Here is a 21,683-nt window from a genome sequence, read left to right on the forward strand (position 1 = left end):
AATGACTAAACAACAACAACAACAATAAATCCGTACAGTTCACTATACGTACAGTATTTATATATCACCACCCAAACAAATTCAGACGCAATATTCCGTCTAGCACAGAACCTCTAGGTCACCCTTCATTATTAGATGCCCCCAACTCTTCCTCAACACGGTTTCAAGGGACCTGCTTGAAAATGACACTACACATGGGGATCTTGAAGGATTATAGTATAAACATGAGTGGACTGTGTTCTTACTCCCTCCACCCAATTCAAGGGGGCGGGGGGGACGGACGCAGAAACATGAGCAAACAAACAATGATCCCTTCATTGCTTGCTTAATAATTTCCCCTGCGGTTTCCACTGGGGTGCTGACGGATGGCCATTCCAGCCTGCCTGATGCCACACACAGATTGATGGGTTGTCTTGGGGGAGGGGTGGGGGTGGGAGGGAGGCTGCTTGGCATGCCACAGTCTCATTATTTATCTTTCTCCTTGTGGGACAAGAGGAGATGGCAAATAGGCTTCCCGTGCAAACAAAAAGATCCGATGACAGAATCTCTGAGGCTGCTCAAATCCTTCTAGCAGAAGGAAGGGCAAAGACTCAGATTCTCCTCGGAGGTGAGGTGGGGGGAAAGTGCCAGGATTTAAGGCTAGTTCAGATATTATAAGTAATAACAGATCCATCCACACATCACACTCTTCAAATTTAAGCCTGCATTCTCACCACAGTTTATTCCATTTCCCTGACATTTCCCTATCGGCTAATTTCCTCATTAGAGTTGAGCGTTCACATGATGTAAAAGCCACTCTTAGTCAACTAATGAAATATAGTGCATGTTTAGTGCCCGTTTCTGTGTTATTTGATTTCGGAAAATGCCCGTTTGCAGCCCCCTTAACCTGGAAAATCACAGGAGTAAAGTGATGAAATTTGGGGTGGTGGTGTACCAGCAAATAGTGGGACGCAGGTGGCGCTGTGGTCTAAACCACTGAGCCTAGGGCTTGCCGATCACAGGGTTGGCGGTTTGAATCCCCGCGACACGGGGTGAGCTCCCATTGCTCGGTCCCAGCTCCTGCTAACCTAGCAGTTGGAAAGCACCTCAAAGTGCAAGTAGATAAATAGGTACCACTCTGGTGGGAAGGTAAACGGCGTTTCCATGCGCTGCTCTGGTTTGGTCAGAAGTGGCTTAGTCATGCTGGCTACATGACCCAGAAAAACTGTTTGCAGACAAATGCCGGCTCCCTTGGCTAGTAAAGTGAGATGAGCGCCGCAACCCCAGAGTCATTTGTGACTGGACTTAACTGTGAAGGGTCCTTTACATAGCTGCCAAGTTATCCCTTTTTTTAAGGGATTTCCCCTTATGCTGAATAGGCTTCCTCGCGAGAAAAGGGAAAACTTGGCAGCTATGCCTTTACCTTTACCAGCAAATAGCTCTTTCCCGCTGGTATCATGGGGGGTTCAACAGAAGCCTCCAGGTGCAGAAAGGGTGAAGGAAAAGCGGCATCGTCCAGTGATGTTCCCTGTTGTGTTGTGCCACACCCACTGGTGTAAATGGAATGTAGCACAACCTTTTGGCATATCATTCAAACAGCTACAGTCCCATAACAGGACAGGTACTGCAGTGTGAAAGGACAGAAATGCTAGTTAAAGCAATGTAATAACCTGCACACCTGAAAACACCCTGGAAGTAACATGCAGCAAAGGGACTCTATTATTACGGTATTCAGCTCTCTAAGGAGGGGAAAAGAGGAGAAAGCAGCAGGGTGTGTGAGAGGAAGAGGCTCATGGAGTCCCACTTGAAGGCTGCATTTAAAGTTCTCCAATACCACTTTTCACAGTCGCGGCTCCCCCCCCCCCCCCGAGAATCCTGGGAAACGTGGTTTGTTGAGGGTGCTGGGAATTGTAGCTCTGTGGGTGTATGGGAAACAACACAGAAGACATTGTGACGAGGTGATAGGATGACATGTCTTAGAGTTCTCCCCATAGCTGCACCGCGCCCCAAACTTAGCTTCTGTGTGAATGTTTCTTTAAGGGAAGAGAGCTTGTTGACCGTAGGTGTTGCCAATTAAGAGAAGGCTCTCTATAAAAGGCAGGCATTTGGGATGGGAAGAGAGCCTGCCTGCCAACTGAGAGAGGTTGCATGCCCTCGCTACCCAGGGAGCAGATTGGGGACATTGGGTATGTATGTTTTGTTTTCTGTAATAAAGGTTCTTTAGTTCACCTTCCTCCACCCCATTCCTTTTGTCCTGATATCTTTAAAAAGAACCGCTGCATTTGGCAGAACAGTGGGAGGTGTCTCCAAATAATGTTCAGCCCCCTTAAGAAACTAAACTTTTATCTGTCCACATGGCGGATGAACCAGCTGGAGGAAGGCTTGAGTCCATCAAATGACAGCTCTCCTGGTCAGTGGATCTACTCATGAGTGGTCACTGCAGGCCTAGTGACTACTTGGGAGTAAATGTGCTGCTGCTTATTGCTGGTGCGGGAGCATAAAAGGAGAAGCAGAACTTTCCAGCAGAAGAAAGGGTCGAGGAAGCATTGTCACGATGAGTCTCCTGACCTCTTGGGGAAGAAATGGTTGGTGTGAACATTGAATCATGAGCTTGATGTACAGGGCAAGTCATGTTCTGGTTCCTTCTGAACATAGATCATATATACAGTGGTACCTTGGTTTAAGTACACGATTGGTTCCGGAAGTCTGTACTTAACCTGAAGCGAACTTTCCCATTGAAAGTAATGGAAAGTGGATTAATCTGTTCCAGACGGGTCCGCAGAGTACTTAAACTGAAAGTGCTCAAACCGAAGTGTTCTTTAACCGAGGTATGACTGTAATTGGATTATAGAGGATCATTTTGTCCAACCTTTTGCAATGCAGGAATATGCACCTGCAACCTTGATGTTACCATGCTCAAGCAACTGAGCTTAGACAGTTTTGTAGCACCCAATAGTTTCTGTTTGGCTTGAAGGTAGAAGCATGAAAGCAACTCTCCTTCTAGACTTCTAACACTCCATAATTAAATGGGCGATCCACCTTTCCTCGACCACAAATGTTAGAGGGGTGTGTGTATGACTTTGAGACCATTGTGTGTTTGCGTATAAAGGGAATGGGATGGATTGCTGGGATAGCTCAATTGGTAGAGCATGAGACCTTTAATCTCAGGGTCATGGGTTCGAGCCCCACGTTGAGCAAAAGATTCCTGCATTGCAGGGAGTTGGACTAGATGACCCCTGTAGTCCCTTCCATCTCTACAATTCTATGATTCTTTGAAAAGCAATGCTGTTTGAAAATGGGTGGATTAAAGTGATAGAACTGATTCCAGGAGAGAAGGGAGAGAGAGAGCTGCTTGAGAGGTCATCTATACTAGGGGGAAATTGCTTAGTTATTCCACTGAGTTAAATAACGTTGGATCTTTTGAATTCTGGAGAAAAAAGAAAGCCGAACAAGGAAAACATGGGGGGGGGAGGCTTGTTCACAATGTTTTGCAGATGCCCCATAAAAAGTGAGTGGGCATAGCATAGTCGTTCCACTATAAATGCCCAGTGTGGAAGCAGAGTAACATATTCATTTGCAACCAGAGGCATTTTATTGAAGCTTCTAAGCGCCATAACAGATGCATGCGTGCAAAGCTTATCAAGGCTTTTGCTAGGGCTTCCTCCTCCTCCTCCTCCTGATTTCTTTCTCTTCTTTCATTTCATAATTAAACAACCATTAAACATTAATTAAGAATAAATTGGATTAAACGATGGTTGGCACACCAGCAGTAAACATCGCTTCCCTTTTCAAACAGCTGCCAAATAAATTGACGCTTTTTTTGCATTTGAAGAACAAAAAAGAAACTCAAAATAGGTTTGTTATCTCAGCTGTCCTGATTTTTGATTGTGGGCATTTCAGAAGCTTCAGCTAGTTTGTGAGCAACGAAAAGGAGAAAAAAGGCTACATATCTATTGGGGAAGGGAGGGTTGGAAGTGCATCTCAGTTATAGTACCAGTTTTCTGAAAGTACTTGTAGCAAACCACTCCTTTTAGTGACACCTCTAAGTTGCTGTGGCCTGTGTGTTCGATGAAATGCTTTTAGGAAGATAAATGGTAGATTTCCCACGGAACCCCATGTTGGAGGAGACAGAGAGACTTTCATTTATGTCTCCCATTTGATATCGCAGGGGGGCTCCGCAGAAACTCTATTTTTTATAGATCCGCCGAGGACTCCAAAGAAACCTAATGCATATTTTACTTGCGTTGTGTAGGTCTTGCATCACATTCATAGCATATGAGGTAGAATGATTTAGTATACTGAGAGCTTGCTGCTGGAGCTGCCTTGATCTCTGCTGCCTTGCAAACAATCACAGGATGGCCAGGGAACGTTCTCTGTGTAAAAGGCTGCTGCTAGATTCGGGGTGGGTCACTAATAAGTCCTAGGGCTGCATGTGACCCTTAGAATAATAGAATCATAGAATTGCAGAGTTGAAAGGGACCACTAGGGTCATCTAGTCCAACCCCTGGCATCTGTGGCGTGGAGAGGAGTGACAGAATGGGCTCCCGAAACATAGAATCATAGAATCATAGAGTTGGAAGAGACCACAAGGGCCATCCAGTCCAACCCCCTGCCAAGCAGGAAACACCATCAAAACATACTTGACATATGCCTGTCAAGCCTCTGCTTAAAGACCTCTAAAGAAGGAGACTCCACCACACTCCTTGGTAGCAAATTCCACTGCCGAACAGCTCTTACTGTCAGGAAGTTCTTCCTAATGTTTAGGTGGAATCTTCTTTGTGTGGCAATGACCCTCCCAACCAGAAATAAGAGACAAGACACAGGAAGTTAAGTTTAAAGTGGGTGAAAAGGCCACAACTTTATTGGTTAAGGATGTTGAGCGGTATTGGCTTAGGCATTGGACCCTAACCGACTATATCCGACTGCAACCCGTGTGTTACAGTCCGGGAGAAATTAACCACCAGAAAGGAGCCCAGTGATATATATCTACTGGAGCACCTCCTGTGGCCACCGTTGGGGGGTGCTCTAAGGCCCTGACCTCCGTAGGCCCAGGACAAAGCAACCGCCCCCGGAACCCCTTTAACGGGATTAAATCTCCAATTTCGGGCAGAGGATGACGTGATCTGCCCCCCATACATTATCTATGCAAAATTTCCAATGCCTAACCGCCAAACCAAGTTGTGACGAAATGCTATGAGGTAGGCGAAAAAACCAGTTTGGCTAATCCAAGTGGAAAAAATCCTACCCGGCCCCACGGCCAACCGAGGCGACCGACTAATTCCATAGCAGCGTCGGCCTAGCCTGCCTGACTGCCTAACCTAAACGGGGCGGGTGGGTGGGTGATCCGATTGCTCTGGCTACCGGGGAGAAGAGAGGCAGGGTTCCCGCCTCCGCCCTGATTTAAACGCGGGCAAGGCCCCGCCTCCCGGTCAGCCCTATTGGCCGTCCGGGTATGACGGAGGCGGGAGCCCTATCTCGCGAGAGGGCTGAGCACACAGCCTCTTGCGAAGGTTGCGTCGGTTCCTGCCCACAACGCCACCTCCGTGAGTCACGGAAGTGGTTTTGTGTGGCAATGACCCTCCCAACCAGAAATAAGAGACAAGACACAGGAAGTTAAGTTTAAAGTGGGTGAAAAGGCCACAACTTTATTGGTTAAGGATGTTGAGCGGTATTGGCTTAGGCATTGGACCCTAACCGACTATATCCGACTGCAACCCGTGTGTTACAGTCCGGGAGAAATTAACCACCAGAAAGGAGCCCAGTGATATATATCTACTGGAGCACCTCCTGTGGCCACCGTTGGGGGGTGCTCTAAGGCCCTGACCTCCGTAGGCCCAGGACAAAGCAACCGCCCCCGGAACCCCTTTAACGGGATTAAATCTCCAATTTCGGGCAGAGGATGACGTGATCTGCCCCCCATACATTATCTATGCAAAATTTCCAATGCCTAACCGCCACTCGAGCCCCAAAGGCTCGCCGCCAATACGCTCACACCCGCAACCAATGTTCCAACCCCCTAATTATGTCGCCTAACCAAATGTCGTTCCCCCGGGGCGAAAGGTGTATTCCGTCGTTACGATAAAGGGCTGCTTCAGTGCGTACCAGCTCTGGGTGGGAAATTATCTGCCCATTCAAATCAAGGACCCCGCGCAATACAAATGAGTTCAATAACCTCCTGGTTCTGTTCAAAGCCTTCGGGCAAAGCCCGTCACGCCAAACACGCCTCTGCAACAGGGCGGACCACAGCAACGTCATCCCCGGGAAGGAGGCCAGCAGCTTGTCAAAGTCCTCCCAGATATTCCATTTCAATTCTACTGCGTTTCGACACGCCAAATCATTCTCCCCCAACTGTATGACCAGCGCATGGGGGGGCCCAACTGAAGCAGCCCTCGCCAAGACCGCGGGGAGAAGTTCTTTCCACCGCATTCCACGCCTGGCGATCCACGATACTTTGACATCTTCTGGGAGGCCGAGGTTACTCCCGAGACCGGTTTCAATTGCCCTTTCTCTGCCCCAATGCACAATGCTGTGACCCGCAATCCAAACATTGATGCGGTGCCCACCTGAAAAGGAAACAGTGAGAGACGGGGGATCAGACGACCGTGGGTAAATGAGGGCTTGAGGCTAAGAGGGGGGGCGCTAGTACGTTTTATAAGCGTTGGACTTTCCTTTCCCATGGCTGGAGGCTAAGAGGTGGGGCGCAGGTATCCTTTATAGGCATTGGACTTCCACCTTCCTAGCTCTTGAATCCTTTCAACTGAAAGGCCCAAGTGCATCGCGGCGGTTGCTGCCCCGATACGGAAAGAATGGGCTGAGAACTGGCTTGGGTCAACGCCACACAATGAGAGGGCTTTGCGAAGAACACGTGTGAACTGAGTGCGCGTGAGCTTAGAACTGTCCTGGTGGATCAACAGTGGCTCTGTGCCAGCCGGTCTCAGATATAGAAAGTGCCTGAGGTCCCTCACTGGACAAGGGCCTTGGACGCCTGATGCAGGGAGGCGAATAGTGGCACCTAACCCTCGCTGATCCGTTTTTGAACGACGGATGTGAACTACTGCTAACGAACTAGATAAGGATACGTCCTGTATCCTGATCCCTCGGGAGGATCCATTAGGGTGGTCCTCGAATACTACTTCTCCCACTCTGAGGGCCCCAAAGAATGCGAGGGAGAAGGCTGCGGAAAACAGGCTCGCCTCGTAAGGGGACCAGCAAATGGAAGCCAATTGGCTGTGGATGCTGCACATCAGGTCAAATGTAATGGGTCTCCTGTTGTCGCCGGCCGGCGGCTGCAGCCTGCGCCAGCCCTCCATGGCCCTGCGTAGGTGAAAGTTATTGCAAGGGTCCTTGGAGAACAGCAACTTGCAGAAGAAGGAGATCGCCGCTGTGTGTATGTTAAGTGTTCTGGCCGCCCGGCCCAACTCCCTTAGGTGAACCACATATTGCATGACCTCATGCTCCGTGGGGGGGCCTACAGGTGCCGGAAAAATCCGCCCACGCGCGTTCATAAGAGGTCAGCGTTGAGGGGGCAACAGATGCAAGTACTCCCTTCAAAATTTCTCGCTCCCAAGGCTCCATAGGGATTCCGGGAACGGTTCTGGACACTGCTGCGCCTCCGGTGCCAGCAAGCGGAAGCGGTCCATCTGAGAACGAGACAATGCATCGGCAATATCATTATTAACACCCGGAACGAACTTGGCAGTAAAGTGCATGTTTAGCTCCAGACTGCGCAGTACGAAAGCCCGCAAAAGGGCCGACACTCTGTCAGAACGGGATGATTGCCTAGACATCACACTGACCACCGCCTGGTTATCGGTACGAAAGCAGACCCTGCGGTTCCTGAATTCCTCGGCCCATAAATGTACCGCCACCACTATTGGGAAGAATTCCAGAAAGGTCAGATCCCGCGTGACTGCCGAATTCCGCCAACTGGCTGGCCAAGGTTGAGCGCACCATCTGCCCCTGAAGTAAACACCGAAACCTACGGACCCAGCTGCATCCGATTGAATCTGGAAATCTGAACCTAGGCTCAGGTTGCCCTGCCAAAGCGACACTCCATTGTATTGATCCAAGAAGGTAAGCCAAGCCTCTAAATCAGCTTTCACTCCTCGCGGTAAACGGACCCTGTGATATGGCTGTTTCAGACCTACGGTAAGTCTAGCTAGGCGGCGGCAGAACGGGCGCCCCGGAAGTACCACCCTACATGCAAAATTGAGGTGCCCAAGTAGGGATTGAATTTGCTTAAGCGTAACCTTTTTCAGGGGGATTAACTGCGAAATTAATTCCTTAAGAGCCGTCAATTTTTCGATGGGTAGGCGGGATGATTGGGCCTCCGTGTCCAATTCGATGCCTAAGTAAGTTAGTCTGGCTATTGGGCCTTCAGTTTTTTCGTGTGCCAGTGGCACCCCCAGCTCCCGTGTAAGGGAGGCAAAGGCCTTCATGAGGCCGGCGCACTCCCCCGTATTAGCCCCGCCCACGAAGAGGAAGTCATCAAGATAGTGTGTAACACCTGCTAACCCTGTCTTAAAGCGGAGGGCCCAGTCCAAGAATGTGCTGAAGGCTTCAAAAGCCGAGCATGCCACAGAGCAACCCATCGGCATGGCTTTGTCAATGAAATACGCACCCTCAAACCGAAACCCCAGCCACTTGAAATCCTGAGGGTGGACAGGCAAGAGTCGAAACGCCGACTCAATATCGCATTTGGCCAACAATGCTCCTTTACCGTATTGCCTAACAAGCTTAACAGCCTGGTGAAAAGATGCGTATTTCACTGTGCAAAGCTCCTCTGGGATACCGTCATTTACTGATTTACCGACTGGGAAGGAGAGATTATGAATAAGTCTGAATTCGCCCGGGGTCTTTTTGGGCACCATGCCAAGAGGGGAAATGTGGAGCCCTGGGATGGGGGGGGGGTTTAGAAAAGGACCCGCTACCCGCCCCGCCGCGATTTCTTTACTAATTTTTTTGATTGCTATATCTGGCCTCTCGCGAATAGATTTTTGGTTATTCGGGGTGCCCGTTAGAGGCGGGGTAAGCACTGGGATTCTAAAACCTTGAGAAAAACCTTCCCAGATATACGAGGAGGCGCTGGAATTAGGATAGACGTTTAACAAGGCACGCAGCGGAGGGAGTTTTATGGGGGAAGAAGCCAGAGATAGGGACAGGTTAGTACCTGTTCTGGCTGTTGGCCGAACCCTGAGCGGCTCCCTGGGAGTTCCTGGTACCTGTGTTTGAACCGCCACCCCTTCCGCCCCGAAAGGGCTGCCTCCCCTTGTAACAGGATGTACCTGGGTGCTGGCCGAGGCATTTCTCGCACTCATGCGCATACTTACAGTTGGGCCTCTGACAGAGGCCCTTGTTATACTCCCAGCAGACCCTGCGACGCGGGTCCCTCCTGGGCTCAAACCTGGCTGATTTTTGCGGCTCCACCTGCTTCTTTTCGACAAAGGGCACCACGTGGTTACTCCAGTAGTGCTGATTCCTCTGGTCCCAGCGCGTCCTTGAGTTCTGAGAGGCGTTTCTACGGAAATCCTCATCGTAGTTAAGAGCCGCCGCTTCCCCCGCCATTGAATAGGCCAGCCTGACATCTATTATGTAGGCCCACAAATGCATTGCCCTCTTGGGGTATGCTGCTGCGATTACTGCAGCCCAAATGTGAATACCCGTCTGCCAATTCTCAAAAGTACGGTCTGCACGCGGGGTTCTATATCTACGCTTACCGAATTGCTTCCTTTTTTCTCCTTTTCCTAACATTTGTGACAGGGGCAACAGCGTAAAAACATCGATATAATCGCCATTCAAGATCTTTTCGCGTTTCCGATTAGACAGGTGGGAACCCACAATTATGTCAATGTCTGAATTGGTGGAGGATTTAACCTCAGGCACCAACCCACCATCCCGCCATTCAAGAGTGCCGTTAAAGCCCTTGCGATGGGAGCTCGCCCTCCTCCTATGCACCCAAACAGGAAGGCCCATCTGTTCTTCTGCCTCCCCCCAGTAATCCTCCATGGGAACCTCCGCGTCAGAGTCGGAAGACGTACCTGAGTCCTCATCTGAGTCGTCCTTCCTGGTGCGCTTCCGCTTCTCCGTCTTCTTCTTTGCTTTACCTCCGGCCTGAGCTGCCGCGCCCCCCGCCGGCTCTCCGAGGGGCTCGGCCACCGACCGAGTGCCAGCATCCTCCCGCGATGCCACCGATCCCGCGACCATCAAAGGAGGCCCAGAATGGGCTTGCGAGGATTGAGATCTAAAGAGGTCTGACACGGACTGAGCAGACATGAGAGGCGAAACTGGTGTGCGAACCTGATTATGAGTGGCCTGGGGCACGGTAGCCGAGGCGGTCTGGAGGCCCTGAGCCATGGTCTGGGCCTGTTGAGCGGGCTGCAGGAAAGAAGCCGACGTGCCCGGCTGGGCCCCCAAATCCTGTTGGGAGGTTTGAAGCAAGGCAACCTGGGGGGGGGGTTAGTGTGCAGCAGGGCGGACTGTATGCCCTGAGCCATGGTCTGGGCCTGTTGAGCGGGCTGTGAGAGAGAGGCAGACGTGCCCTGTAGGACCCTCAACTCCTGCTGTGAGTTATGAAGCAAGGCAACCTGGGGGGGGGTTACGGTGCAGCGGGACGGCCTGGAGGGGGATACTGGGGTTCTGAGAGGCCAGCTGAGAAGCTTGCGCCACGGCCTGACTCTGCTGAAGGCTCTGCTGAAGGATCTGTAGGGAAGTAGCCGATGTCCCTGGCTGAGTATCTATGTCCCGCTGCGAGTTAGAGGGCGGGGCAATAGATGTGCCAAGAACCCCTCCCCCACTGGACTGGGAGCTAAGAAAAGAGAGGGAAGAGCTAGATAACTGACTATTGCCCGGGGGGGGGGGTTCAGGAACGCAGGCTTGGGTATTGCTAATACCGTTCTGGGCCCCTCTGTTCGCAGAGGCGAGAGATACACACAGGGGGGCAAGAGTGGAGCACAATGGTCCTAGCTGATTGCAAATATTTTGCAAATTGGAAGCCACTTGGGCCAAAGCCTCAGGGTTAAAAGCGGGAGCCGGGCCTGATGAGGCATCGCCGGCCTCCCCTGCTGCAGCAGCACCCTTAGAAGATTTGCTGTGCAGACTGCGTCCGGAAGACATCTTCTTGCAGTGCAATCTGCAAATCTGCAAGCACTTAAGGGGGCCGCTGGAAGCAAGACGCTTGAATTAAATAATAAGAGTTGCGATGCTAATTACACCCCGCTGCCAGATCCGCCTAATTAAACGTGATGGAATTTATTACTAAAACTCAGCCCAGGCAGCTATCCTTGGGTATATTAATTCCCAGCAGATTGATCCCAGGCGCCAGGTGGTGACAAAACTTGAAAAGAGAGGCTAAATGAATAAATAGGCCGATTAGCACCCTGAGGAACCACTAAAGAAAGCTAAGTTAAATTTAGAGAAACCACTAAAGAAAGCTAAATTAAATTTCCCCAAGCAGATCAACACAGGGGGGGAAGGAAACCCCTTTCGAAGTTGGGGGAAATGAATCAAATAATACTAATCACTACAAGGAAGAAACAACACCAGGAAGAAACAAGGCAATTAGACACGACTAATGGTAATTAAGGAGGAAATAACGACAAAGGCAATTGGACATGAAAATGCTGGTCAACAGAGGGAGCAGAGGTGCCTATTCCAATTCCGCAAGTGGGAAAGTGGATCAAATCAAGGCTACTTATTCCCACACCCCCCCCAATAACCTAATATGCTAGTAGGCAAGTATAAATTATGCGAAATATACATTATGCTGTGCAGAACTCAGAAGGAGGGGCACCCAAAATGGCCGCTGTGGCCTGCACGCGATGACCTCCCCAAGATGGCCGCCGAGGCCGAGATCCGATTGCTCTGGCTACCGGGGAGAAGAGAGGCAGGGTTCCCGCCTCCGCCCTGATTTAAACGCGGGCAAGGCCCCGCCTCCCGGTCAGCCCTATTGGCCGTCCGGGTATGACGGAGGCGGGAGCCCTATCTCGCGAGAGGGCTGAGCACACAGCCTCTCGCGAAGGTTGCGTCGGTTCCTGCCCACAACGCCACCTCCGTGAGTCACGGAAGTGGTTTTCTTGAAGTTTGAATCCATGGTCCCCACGCTTCAGTGTTTACATGAGAAGGGTCCATTTTGAACCCCCGTTTTAAATGTTTGCACTTTGAAATCAACACACAATTGCTTAGTAAGCCTGGAGGTTCTGCAACATCACGGCTGGTGGCATTTTTACCAATTCCTTGCTATTGTAGTTTTCTGACTCGCTGCAGATGTTAGGGGATCTATTTTCTCCTGTAATGTCAAAGTCTTCTACTCCGATCCCAAATGACCTGAACCAGCTGGGAGAGAGTGATTTGATTAATATGAGCCAGCTTGGGTTTATCAAGAACAAGTTATGCCTAGGAATGGAGGATAAATTTGTTTCAGTTCACAGTTAAAGCTGAAGTCATAAAATTTGCATGTTCCGGAAGAAATATGAGAACCAAACCATAGGCGTCCTTTGAAATCTGTACTTACCAGAATTCTATGAGGCAGTTTTCTAACCAAACCACGTTTACCAAAAGTCATGCAATAGGGCAACTGTGCTTTAAAATGAATATATTTGTGAAAACAACATACAAAAATTAGGAGAAATTGCTTGGGAAAGTGTGTAAAACCAGATACAAAAACATGCATTAAATGTTGGGGGGAAAAATATGATGATTTATTTATAAATATCCAGAAAATGCTACAGAAATGTGGAGCACTGAATGTAAGGTCTGAAAAATGAGAACCTGAGAGATCTGAAAGTGACAGATCCTTCCATCTCTAGACCTGCTGGACCACCTTCTCTTTTTCTTTTTTCCCAATAGTTACTAATAGATGATGGGAATGCTGCAGACACAGTATATCTTGATTTCAGCAAAGCATTTGAAAAGGTCTCCTATGACTTTAATGACTGCATCAAACTGGATAAAGGTCTTGAGTTGCAAGGTTCTGTCTCAGGACCTGTGCCGTTCAGCATTTGTATGAATGACTTAGATAAGGGCATAAAATGAATGCTTACCAAATTTGCAAGTGGTGCTGGTGCTGGGAATAGCTGACACCATAGAACAGGGGTTGGTAGGGCAGATCCTTGAGACCAAATTAGACAGGTGGGCAGAGGACCTCCCTGTCAGTCATCTGACATCACTATGACCATCCTGACTATGGGTTATCATCTGCATAATTCACAGCATTATGATTGAGTCCAGAGGGCACAGTCATTATGATTTAAAACAGGCAATTTAATAAAGAAATAAACTTGGGGGGGAAGAAAAGAAAAACATTCACTTAAGTGCAAATTGGAACGGAATGAATTTTTGTTTCTTTGAAAAAAATGATGGCGTTGTGTTTTAATGCCATGCTTTAATTATTCAAGCATTTCATCGTGTGCAACAATGGGGAGAATTTATGACACCTGCCTGCTGATGATAATGATTTTTCTTTCCTCCCATCAGCATTGCCTAATGAGATTTTATCAGCCCTTGAAGGTCAGCCAGTAAAACTGTGCTATCTTGTAAGATTTAAGGGGGATTTCTCAGCCCTCCGCACAAACACCCTGGCAAGGCAATGTCAGGCTCTTGTCCTCCTTGCACTTAGCAAAGACTTCGGACGCTGCTCCAAAAGCTTGTAGGGAGAGATTCTGCCACTGATGGACTGCCAATTGGTGCATTTGGAAAGGATACCAACCACTGAGCAGTACCTTGTTCCACGTTTTGATTCCTAGTGAAAGACGCTGCGTTGTACGCCAAGCTGCTGATGACAGAGAACCACCGCTAATGAGGACGTGTTGTCAACTCTAATGCCAGTTAGGATCCTTGACTGGTTGGACACATTGCCTCTGTTTACATTATTAGAATGCAATGGCAACGACTTCTTGGCTAATCCTGGATCCTCAGCCACATTTCTTTTTCTTTAATGCTTAGGAAATAAATTTAACATTTGCTGTTTATGGACTAATAGACGCAGTCAGTTCCCAAAGTGGCTTAACCACCACTCCCTCTTCACAGGGAACGCTGGGTTTTGTTGCTCTGGGAGGGGAAAAGGGGTCTCCAAAGAACTTTCAGCACTCTTAGCGAACTACAGGTCCCAGAAGTCTTTGGGGGAAGCTACGACTGTTTAAATTGGTATCATAGTGCTTGAGATGCATGATGTGAATGTGGTAAGGCTGGGCGATACCTGGCTCTCAATAATCATAATATATCACCAGCTAAACATCGTGATATGTCGATACTTCAGACATATCGTCTGAAATAAGGATGGAGCTATGTAGAGGCGAGCAGTAGGTAGGGCTGGCCAATATCTGATGTTCAACATCATGATCTATCACCAGCCATGTTCAAATATATAAAAGGATGTCATATAGAGGAGGGAGAAAGGTTGTTTTCTGCTGCTCCAGAGAAGCGGGCACGGAACAATGGATTCAAACTACAAGAAAGAAGATTCCACCTAAACATTAGGAAGAACTTCCTGACAGTAAGAGCTGTTTGACAGTGGAATTTGCTGCCAAGGAGTGTGGTGGAGTTTCCTTCCTTGGAGGTCTTTAAGCAGAGGCTTGACAGCCATATGTCAAGAATGCTTTGATGGTTTCCCCTCAGATCGTATAACTAAAGAACGCTTTGATGGTGTTTCCTGCTTGGCAGGGGGTTGGACTGGATGGCCCTCGTGGTCTCTTCCAACTCTATGATTCTATGATTCTAAGTGTGGATCATAGAATCATAGAACTGGAAGGGACCCCGAGAGTCATCTAGCCCAACACCCTGCAATGCAGGAATCCTGCCCACAGCTGTCTTTGGGTGGCCTTGAACCACCAGACGCACCGTCCTATTGTGCTACTGTATCATCTACATATGATGCTCTTTGAACATTCCAAAATACTAAATAAACGGCAAGTATTGTTTTTAGCATTCACAGGAGTGGAGTGGAAAGAGAGACTCAGATCCAGAAATTCTATCCCCCGCCACAACTTCCTGCCCTGCCAAAAATAAAATAGAAAGTAAATTTCAGTTTGTAATCCTGGTGGAGGGAGAGTGCCTTTGGCCAGCAGGCATTCATTTATCCTACAACTCACTTGTTCTCTCAGCCCTGACAAGACAGACGCAGCTCGATGCTGTTGTTCCATTTGGTAGCCGCCCGTCTGACAGTATATCTTAGGCATCCATCACATTGCGATCCATGCTCTCTCAATAATTTAACTTCGGGTCTGCGGAATGAATTTAGGAGATTGGCAGATGCTGGCTACTCTTCTGATTCTTAAGACAGATCCGGGGCTTATCGTAAGTTGTTGGGACATGAATTAGGCACCTTGAAAAAAAAGAAAAATCACATATATTGAATGAATGCACACTCCCTGGCCTTCACTATTAATCTTTTTCCTCAGATGCAATGGCAATTAATGCCGTGTCAGATGGCCGTTTGGGGCCAAGCTAAAGTTAACAACTTTTGGTTCTCCAGTGGATTTTGCTGTGTTGTAAAGGGAAGAACACTTTCTGGAATTTATGCTGGGGAACAGCTTAATTAGGTTCAGATAGGGATGTCTGTCCACCTACCTCAGTGTCGACACATGACAGGGCCTTTTCAGTGGTGGTTCCCCAGTTTTGGAAAGCACTCCCTGACGAAGTGTGCCTCTATCCACCATTATTAATTGTCAGGAGGAATTTGAAAACATTCCTGCTCAACTCAGGCAATTTATGGCTGAAGAATACTGGTCCTTGTAACCTCAAGATAATTGGATGGAAGCATGTTTAGATGTGTTTATGAGTATTTTTGCTTTCTTTTTTGTTTGTATATCCCATTTGCTGGCCTGGGCTTTTTGGGGAGGAAGGGTGGGATATAAATTCAAAAATAATTAAAAAATAATTATATAATTATTATTACGGATAAAAATAATTTTTTATTTTTATAAATAAAATAAAACTATAGGGTGGAGTCAAACGTAGTGCTAAGTGAATGTTCCATCACTTCTGCTTGCATAGTGAAATATTCTGCTCCTTCTCCTCCCCCCATGCATGCCCTAAATCTATTTTTGGGGTTCCCCATACCATCTGAAGCAACTTTGGGGAAGGTGAACATGGGGGGAGGAGGGGGGGAAGTCCCACCAAGAAGCCTTCTTGTTAGGAATTACAGGTACTGACGTCCCAAAGGAGCAGAAAAGACTTTTCATGTATGGAACAACAGCCGCCCAGATGTTACTAGCCCAGAGACGGAAAGAAGGCAAAGCTGACTGGAAAACTCAGGAACCAAGAGGACAAAAACTTTATAAAAGAATGGGGAAAATGTACAAGTTATTTAGGAGACCACTGTAAGCAGATGGAAACATTGGCAGGATTTAAATTTCACCTGTAGTGTAATCATTACCATGGGTAATATGGATTGATATAATAGAATATGGAAGAATATGTAGTTTTAAATGTTTAATATGGGACCCCATGGAAGGGGGGGAGGGGAGGTCCCAAGATTTGGAGTAATCTCTCTTTATGGATATATATTTGGTTTTTTTAAAAAATATATAACTTTGTGTTTCTAAAATCAAATAAAAATGATTTCGAAAAAATGGAATGCATTTATAAAAAGCACAATGATTTATTGATAATTTTATATTTGCTAGAATAATCATACTACATATATACACATGTATTGCATCTCCGTTTCAAACACTTTTTCTTTCTTTTCTTTCGTTTTGATTTTTCTTCACCTTTTAACATTTATTATTTCTCTACTGAAAAATTTCAATAAAATCTGAGCGTGAATATTAACAAAAAGTTGTCCTTCTCGATGGCTGGAGTTTCTTTCTTGGTAGGAGACAATCATCAAAGATTGAATATCTTCCTTTATTATGTTCACTGCCTCCCATTGCCCTGCGTGTTTCCATACGAGCTTTAAATGTTGAATTGGACTGTTCCCTTGGAGGAATCATCACAGTTGTTTGATCTTGTCTTCAAGCAGTACTGGACTCGGTGTAATAAAACATCTTTCAGAGATCCCTTCCATTAGTGTTTTTCTGGGGAAATCTCATTACTGTGTTTGTTAAACCTTGCCAAATAGAGCTTTTTAATATGACAAGAAATAGAGGAAAGGGGGGGGGGAGCCAGCTATAACCCCCCCACCAATGCTAAATTCTGCCAATAATTTGTCTCGCAAGCCCAGTGGCGTCGATCAGAAGAAAGGATGCAAGATGAAAAACGGAAGGAGAGCTTCAAAAGAGGGAAGTTCACGGTGCCACGGCGATGGCAGGTGGCTGGAATGAGAACAGAAGGATGAGTGTATCTGCCGAGAAAGTCCTTCCTTCCTTGAATTATTTAATGTTGCTGAATTATTCATCCAAAAATGCTGTGAAAAATCAGAGCTGTCTCATTCATGCTTTGGTTACCGAACCATAGCTGACCCAGATGAGAAAACCAGAGAGGAGAGGCGTTGGCCAGATTGCTTTAATTTAACGGTCCACCTTTTCTAGAGGTTTGAGAACAGTTGATGAGTCACTCATCAGTATTTCGGCTCAACTTTTACCTGCTCTCCATCCACTGCCACTATTTGAGTTCTAGGAATTCTCCAAAATGGGAAGAGGGCAGAAACCATCCCGTCTCCTCCAATATTTGGAGAACAATAAGAATGGAGTAGCCAATGTGGCAGTCTCAATATGTTGTTTGACTACAAATCCCATCATCCCTGGCCATTGGCCATGGCAGCTGGAACTGATGGGAACTGCAGGCCAAGAACCTTTGGTTACGCCTGAACCAAAATAACAATGGCTTATATGCAAAGAACCACAAGCAGAAATAAAATAGATGCAAGCATCACCTACCAATCTTTACCCAAGAATTCACACAGCGCCATAATAGTTAGGTTCCTGTTGTTTCACTTGGGCAGAGCTTGGGCAAGTGGAAATATGTTCATGAGAAGGATGTGGCTCAGTGGCAGAGCTTTTGTTTTGAGGCAGAAGGTCCCTGGTTCAATCCCTGGCATCTCCAAGTGGTCCCAGGAAAGACTCCCAAAGCTTGGAGAGTCAGGGCAGACGATAATACAGAGCTGGCTGGACCAATGGTCTGAGACGGTACAAGGCAGTTCTGCATTCTCCCCAGAGGATATTGTCTGCTTTTACACCGAGTTGCATTTAAATCTGATCACACTGTTGTTGGCATCTGTCGGTCTTGGGAGACAATGGTGGAGTTCGCCTTCAGGCGTGAAGTTGGGCATCGGGAAATTACAGCATCAGAAAGAAGGCACATTTTGCCACATGTGGTGGACATGCAAAAAAAAAAGTTGGAAAATGACTTATAATGAACTGAAAAAATGTTTAAAATTACCTTTGTAAAAAAAAAATCTGACGCTTTCTTACTAGATATTTTAGATCCAGAAATATTTAAGGATCAGAAGAGACTATGTATGCTACAACAGCTACGCAGATGCTACTTGCCCAAAGATGGAAGGAGGACAATTTACCCACAAAAGAAGAATGGCAGATGATGGACTATGCCAAATTGGCGAAAATGACCTGGAAAATAAGAGATCAAGAGGACAATAAATTTGACAATGAATGGGGAAATTTTCTAAGTTCCTTGAAAGAACACTGCAAACAATTGAGAACACTGGCAGGATTTTGAAAACACTTGCAATGAACCAAGAACTGTGATAAAAATTGAGTTTGAAGAAAATATGGAGAATATGATACGATGCTGTTTGAAAAGAATATCTGGGGAAACTACGGAAGGGTGGAGCGAAGTTCCGGGATTCTGAGAATCCTATTTGTACAATGATTATGGTTTATGTATGGTGATAAATGTTAAAAGTGAAAATGAATTTTTAAAAATGTAATAAAAAGAGAGGAAGATTATAGCCACTACTGTAGAGACCAAAGTGAGAGAGACATGGTTTGCTGCAGCTGGGGCAAATGAAGGTATCCAGTTGCGCTGATACTATGGGGTTTTTTCTTTCGGTGCTCCTCCCAGCATGTTGTATTGATATGTCAATGTTCCTTGCTCTGGGATTGTGCGGACAATGGTTTGGGCTTTAATGGATGGCCTTAAAAGATAGTTTGAGAAATTCACGATGAACAAGAAGACTATCAATGGCTACCATCCATGATGGTGATGATTTGCCTCCTCAATTGGAGGCAGCATGCTTCTGAATAGCTGGAGGAGGGCTCTTGTGCTCAAATCCTAATTGCAGGCCCCCCATAGGCCAAGAATTCAGTGTGGCCACCTTGCACAGCATCCTATTCTATAACCAACTGTGAAAAACCCCCAGGTGGGGCTCCTTGACAGAGCCTCCTAATGAGATTCCAACGGCACTTAACGTGGGGCTTGTCTGATTGTCGGCAGAGGACACAATGTCCAGACCTGTGACAGATCGAGTATCTTGATGAAGCGCTACTGTCATCATTTGGGTAGGAAATGACTCCGATTATGATGATGATTAATAGTAATGATAAGTGTCTGCCTGTCGAGGCCTCATTAGCCAACTCTTGCCTTTGTTGCAAAGCGAGGTCCTGTCTCCTGCTGCATTATTAAAAACAGACTCCACGAGAGCCAAGCGGCGCTGCTTCCTTTGGACAGGAGTCATCTCAGACCATCTGTGGATCTTTGGTGTGTGGGGTTTTTTTTGGTAGCAGTAATAATGCAGGCATAACGCCGGCTCTCTGTGGTTAGCAAAATTGGGGGGGGGAGTGGAAAGGAGCAGAACGCATCAAAGAGAAAGAAGGAAAAGGGGAAGAAGTCAGTCTGAGAGTTGTTGGTTTTGTCAGGCCGAAAAAGGTCTCTGAGGTCACATCCGCACCATAAATGTAAAGCGCATTGAAAGCAAACTGTAGTTTGAAGATACTGGGAACTGTAGTCCTGGGAAGTGGTAAACTACAGTTCCCAGGATTCTTTGGGGAAAGCCACATGGGTTAAATGAGCATCAGATTTGCTTAAATTGTGGATGTGACCTGAGGTTGGTTCATCAGGTTGCTTGGGGCAAAAAATGCCACACCTCTCCTATGACATCAGGCACAGGGAGGTTAAAGATGAGAATGTTCGAAGAGGAATTCAAGCCAAGGAAACAAAGGAAGATTCAGGAATATCCTTCTTTTGCCAGTGCTGTTTGCTTTCAGCACTATCTGGGCTGGGTGGCTTTTTCAGCACAGTGACAGAGAACAGCTCCGCATTTAAAAATGGCTGAATTCAAGCTGGGAAGGAAGAATTAGAATACAGTGGAACCTCGGTTCTCGAATGCCTCCACTGTTGTACCTTTCAGTTCTCAAACGCTGAAAACCTGGAAGTAAATGCTCCCATTTTTTTGGAACCCGAGTGTGTCACGCAGCTTCTGCTGAGTGCAAGAAACTATTGCAACCAATGCGAAGCCGCACCTCGGTTTTTGGACGTTTCGGAAGCTGAACAGGCTTTCGGAATGGATTTCGTTTGAGAACTGAGCACTGTAAAACAATGGTGCTATTCTGCCCAGTGAGCCATCAAGCTGCTGTACCGTATTTTTCCATCTATAAGACGTTGGTTTTTGAAAAAAAAAGGGCAAGAATTGGGTGTTGTCTCATAAACGGATAGTGAATGCAGAGAGGGGACGTCTGATTAATGGCAGCAGCGATTGGGTGAGTGATTGGTGGCTGCACCAAGGCCTGCTGGCGATTGGCTGTGGCTGTGGCAATTGGGCAGACGATTGACGGCTGCGACAAGTGGGCAGGTGGGCTGTTGGTGGCGGGGAGCGGGCAGACAATTGGCAGGTGCAGCAAAGTGTGCGATCAGCAGTGGCTGTGGCAAGCGATAGGCAGTGGCAGGCAGGCGGGCGAGTGATTGGCTGAGGTGACCTCCCCCCCCCAAAAGCTAAACTACTTAATTTCTTAATTTTGGGTTAAAAAAAATAGGGGTCGTCGTATACATGGGTGTGTCTTCTACATGGAAAAATGATGTATTTTGCACCAACTGCAGCTTCTGGACAGGGGTAGCCCCATGTTCCATCAATCTTCCCTCACCCTTTTAATAAATTTCGAGTGCAAAAAAGCTCAGCAACTCTGGGCAACCCCCCCCCCAAAAAAAGCTCAATCGGTGTGTGTGTGTGTGTTATACATGGAAAAATACAGCATATATCTTCCAGCTCAAGCAGGAATAAGCAGTGGTGTCTGTCTGTCTGTCTATGGCATAACACTATTCTTTACAATAACTGTTCAGATGAGCAGTTGAAGTGTTATTCTTTGACTCCTGTATTTCTAGGTCAAGATTGCTGGGTGGTCTGAATCCCTCCTTTTGCCCTCAACGGCATAAGGGCCAGGTGGGTCTGCCAGCCACAGAGTTTATGTCCTGCTGTGCCACTGGCATGGTTTGTAGGTCAGAGCAAAAACCGTACCACCGCCTGCGTCTTTCCTCTTACTACCTGCTGGGGTGGTGAAGGGGAAGGCAAGGTGTTGCCTGGCAGGGGGTGGAGCTGCCTAGTTCTGTTGTGCCTGTCAAGAATAAGGCACTCGTTTAGTTGCTTGTGGTGCGTGCATCTGTTAGCTGACCATCATTTAAAGCAGATCTTCAGAATTAGCTGCATAATCATGCTATCTTCTCTTATGGCAGATATTTCATATACCTGTTCTTTGTTGAGAAGCCCAGAGGCAATTCTGCAGGATTCCTCCCACCCCACCCCACCCCCGTATGAGAGAGAGAGAGAGAGAAAGAGAGAGAGAGAGAGAGAGAGAGAGAGAATACCCCAAACATGTGGT

General features: G+C 47.2%; 1 non-coding gene across 1 annotated transcript; it reads left to right on the top strand.

Moving 5' to 3' along the window:
• The first annotated feature begins 3,103 nt into the window (after positions 1-3,103).
• On the top strand, positions 3,104-3,176 carry TRNAK-UUU (transfer RNA lysine (anticodon UUU)). The gene has a single exon. It is a non-coding gene; the product is annotated as a tRNA-Lys (tRNA).
• Positions 3,177-21,683: the final 18,507 nt, after the last annotated feature.

This window comes from Zootoca vivipara, chromosome Z1, assembly GCF_965207765.1.
Source record: "Zootoca vivipara chromosome Z1, rZooViv2.hap1.1, whole genome shotgun sequence".
Lineage (NCBI taxonomy): Eukaryota > Metazoa > Chordata > Lepidosauria > Squamata > Lacertidae > Zootoca > Zootoca vivipara.